Source organism: Triticum dicoccoides, chromosome 3B (genome assembly GCF_002162155.2).
Source record: "Triticum dicoccoides isolate Atlit2015 ecotype Zavitan chromosome 3B, WEW_v2.0, whole genome shotgun sequence".
In the NCBI taxonomy this organism is placed as follows: Eukaryota; Viridiplantae; Streptophyta; class Magnoliopsida; order Poales; family Poaceae; genus Triticum; species Triticum dicoccoides.
The window spans coordinates 799,695,096-799,699,806 of NC_041385.1; positions in this window are offsets into that span (position 1 = coordinate 799,695,096).

Here is a 4,711-nt window from a genome sequence, read left to right on the forward strand (position 1 = left end):
AGACAGTGCGCCATTAGTATATAATATTTTTTTACTTTTTTGCAAACCTATTAATGGCGCACTATGCCAAAGTGCGCCATTAGTAGTTTAAACTACTAATGGCGCACTGTGCCACGGTGCGACATTATCATAATATTTTTTTACTTTTTTGCAAAACTACTAATGGCGCATGTCACTGTGGTGCGCCATTAGTATGTTGCGTTACTAATGGCGCATGGCTTAGTGGTCCGCCATTAGTAACCTGGGACCAGCTAGATATTTTTGGACAGCCACACCTACACACTCACTTTCCCCACTGCATTCCCCCCACCTCCTTCTCTAAGATTGTCGGCTGCCTCCTCCTCCTCACCTCATTTGCACCATAGATTCATCAAAATTAAGTGGTGAAATTACCTTTTTTTGATAGGTAAGTAAGGGGAAAGCTATCTTCATGTTGTAGATCTACTTTTTTTCTCCCTAGCTCGCTCCAACAACGTGCACATGCACTTTTTGTGGCCTAGCTAGATCTATGTATGTTTGTGGTGTTGCTTGTGTTTGTGGTGTTGCATATATGTTTGTGTTTGCAGGTACCGGTATTTGAAATGCGATAGTTGCCAATATTTTGCCGGAATGTTGATTCATTTCCGTTTCGGCGAGAATTTTGGCACTATGCATTCTTTTTGGTCCTATTTTTAGGGAAGGTCATGCCAAATTTTTTCTTGGTTCTAAAATATCGTTTTGCTCTACCCCGCAGGCGACCATGGTACGCACGATGACCGAAGGCATCGTGAATAGGTTTGTGAGCTCCGCGAAGGCCGAGATGCTTAAAAAGAATGAGACGGAGATAAGATGTCCGTGTCGAAGATGCAAGCTGAAGAGCCTTATTGCGGACCCGGATTCCGGGCAGGTGTGAGACCACCTGCTCTTGCGTGGTTTCATGGATGGCTATCAGTGGCAAGGTGATCAAGATGACTATGAAGTCGTCCATGGGGGGCGGGCAAGAAATGAGGAAGGGCAACAAGACAACCACCGCGGCGAGGGAGGGCGAGAAGACGAAGAATCTCCAGGACATGATCATGACGGTGATGATGTACGCAATCATCATGTAGAAGATGTCGTACATGATGATGAGGAAGATCAAGACAAAGGGCATGATCATGAAGATGAAGATGCCGGAGCAGACGACGATGGAGGCTGGGTGCAGGACCCTCATATTCAAGAGCTGCTTCGCAAGCAGACGGATAACGCAAGAGCTGCCGCCCGAGAGAAAGCCAAGCTGGATCAACTGGAGATAGACGCGGTTACTCCATTGTATGAAGGATGCAGGCCCGAGGATACCCGCTTGAAAGTAACGCTCATGGCTCTGGAGATGAAGGTAAAACACAAAATGACCGACGCATGCTTCGACGAGAACATGTCATTCTGGCACGAACGTCTTCCCAAGGGGAACAAGTGCCCGACCAGTTTCGAGGAGGCGAAGAAAATCGTGTGTCCTTTGGATTTACCGCACGTGAAATACCATGTGTGCATGAACAATTGCATCATTTATCGGGACGAGCACGCGGAGTCTACCATATGTCCGGTGTGCGGCGTCACTCTATACAAGAAGAGGAAGAAAGCTCCTCGAAAATCGGTGTGGTACTTTCCGATCAGTCCTCGTCTGCAGCGGTATTTCACGGACCCTAAGGTAGCAAATCTCCTGCGTTGGCACGCGGATAGGGAGGAGAAGAAGCGGGAAGATGACGGAAATGATCCGGAGATAAATAAAAAAGACAAGATGCTGAGTCACCCTAAGGATGCGAGCCAGTGGCAAGCGTTGAACTTCGAATACCCAGAATTTGGTAAGGATCCAAGGAACATCGTGCTGGGCGCGAGCACCGATGGAGTCAATCCGTTTGGCAGCCAGAGAAGCACACATAGCACCTGGCCTGTGTTTGTGTGGATGTACAACCTTCCCCCCTGGTTGTGCATGAAGAGGAAGTACATTCACATAAGTATGCTAATTGAAGGGCCGAAACAACCAGGGAACGACATCAATCTGTATCTGGGGCTGCTGAAGGAGGAGCTAGACACGCTGTGGAAAATGCCAGCCAATACGTGGGACGCCGCAGAGAAAGAATATTTCCCTATGAGAGCCGCACTGCTCACGACGTTGCACGACTATCTCGGTTACGGATATCTTGCGGTGCAGGTAGTCCACGGATTTTCTGGATGCGTAAGGTGCATGGATAACACAACGTATCGCCAGCTAGATAGAGATCCCGGGTCTTCGAAAACCATGTTCATGGGACATCGAAGGTGGCTTCGCGATGATGACCCGTGGAGGAAACGCAAGGATCTGTTCGATGGTGATACCGAACCCCGAAAACGCCCGTGTACGAGGAGCGGCGAGGAAATAGACGAGGTTTTGAAAAATTGGAAAGACCGCCCACTGCCGGGAAAAAAGGTGCCAGAGCCGGGAAAAAAGCGAAAGACGCCAGAGCCGCTGCTGAAGGTATGGAAAACGAGGTCTGTTTTCTGGGACTTGCCGTACTGGAAGATCCACCGTGTGCCTCACAGCCTTGATGTCATGCATATCACGAAGAACGTGTGCGAGAGTCTTCTTGGTACCCTGCTCAACATGCCAGAGAGGACCAAAGATGGGCCAAAAGCAAGGGCAGACTTGAAATCAATGGGCATCAGGCAGGAGCTTCACGCTAATGATGATGATGATGATGATGATGATGATGATGACGATGTTGATGATGAGGCGAAGCAGGACACAGAAAGTCGTCGCAAAGGCAAAAAGGCCAAGAAGACCGAAAATGACTACCCTCCCGCGTGCTTCACTCTAAGTCAGGAGGAGATCGAGCAGTTTTTCACCTGCCTGCTAGGAGTAAAACTTCCTTACGGTTACGCGGGGAAGATAAGCAGATACCTAGACCTAGCGAAGCAGAAGTTTAGCGGGATGAAGTCTCACGACTGTCACGTGCTGATGATGCAGATACTTCCAGTTGCAATCCGTGGGATCATGGACGCGCACGGTCTGTGAAACGCTATTTGGCCTATGCAACTTTTTCGATGTCATCTCTCGGAAGTCGATTGGCGTGAGGCAACTCAGAAGGCTACAGGAAGAGATCGTGGTGATACTATGCGAGCTTGAGATGTACTTCCCGCCCGCATTCTTCGACGTTATGGTGCATCTGCTGGTCCATATCGTGGAGGATATCATCCAACTCGGGCCGACGTTCCTGCACAGCAGGATGCCGTTCGAAAGGATGAATGGTGTCATCAAAGGATACGTTCGGAACATGTCACGTCCAGAGGGAAGTATAGCCAGGGGCTTTCTGACCGAAGAGTGCATCTCCTACTGCATGAATTATCTAGGCATCGAGAACCCCATTGGTCTGCCCGTCAATAGGCACCTCAGTAGGCTCGCTGGATGGGGTCACCGTGAGGGTCGCCGCGAAATGCATGTCGACTACGAGGGTCGACTCGCCGACTTTGAAAGAGCAAACCTAGTCGCGCTACAACACATAGACATGGTTGATCCTTGGGTGTTAGAGCACAAAACCTTTATTGAGAAGACGTACAATGACCGAGGCCAACAGAGGACGGACGGAGATATACTCAAAGAGCACAACTCATGTTTCACGCGTTGGTTCAAGCAGAAGCTTCTGTCGTACCCTTTACATGAGGATTCTTCCACGGAAGAACAACTCATATTCGCCTTGTCACAGGGTGCCGAGCACAACCTGATGACCCATGAGGCGTACGATATCAACGGCTACACATTCTACACCGAGGACAAGGACATAAAGAGCGATGGTTATCAGAACTCCAGGGTAACGATGGAATCCTACACCAGCAACGACAAGGACAGATACTACAGAAGGATCGAGGAGATCTGGGAGCTGAGCTACGCTGGAGAGAAGGTCCCGATGTTCCGTGTCAGATGGGCCAAGAGCATCCTAAAAGAAGACCGGTATTTCACCACCATGGTTATACCCGAAGCCAAATCCAAGACCGTGGGCGCAAACGTCACCGCGAAAAATGAGCCATGGGTACTGGCTTCCCAAGTGGACCAATGCTTCTTCATTACCGACCCGTCAAAGCCCAGTCATGTTGTCGTGAGGAGAGGCAAAAGGAAGATCATCGGAATGGATGGAGTAGCCAATGAGCAAGACTTCGACAAGTACGGCGACCCGAAGATCGAACATGACGACGACGATGAAGTAGCAGCACACACCACAAGAAGAAGCAGGACCACCCTACCTAAAGGACGTCCATTCCACAGAAGAACTCCATTTGCGAAAGAGTAGGGCAAGAAGATTGTGAACAGATAGCTAGCTAAGATCGATTGTATTTAAATCGTAGTCTTCATTTCTCGATTGTATTTCATAGGCACTTTTTGATATCATGAATATTTTTAAATTTCATGGGCACTTTTTGAATTCATGAGGACACTTGATCTCGATCCCCCTCCATCTCGATCTCGATTCCCCCTCCATCTCGATCTCGATCCCCCTCCATCTCGATCCCACCCGCAACCTCCCCCTCTAGATTAAAACTAAATTCTAATGGCGCACCAAGGGGAGGTGCGCCATTAGAATAGTTGTACTTATGGCGCACGAGGGGGTGGTGCGCCATTAGAACCCTACCCCCACTCCACCTACTGCCCTCGCACTGTGTCCTCCCTCCCTCCCTCGCCAGATTCCCCTCAATCAACCCCAACCATACGCCGCCGCCTCCG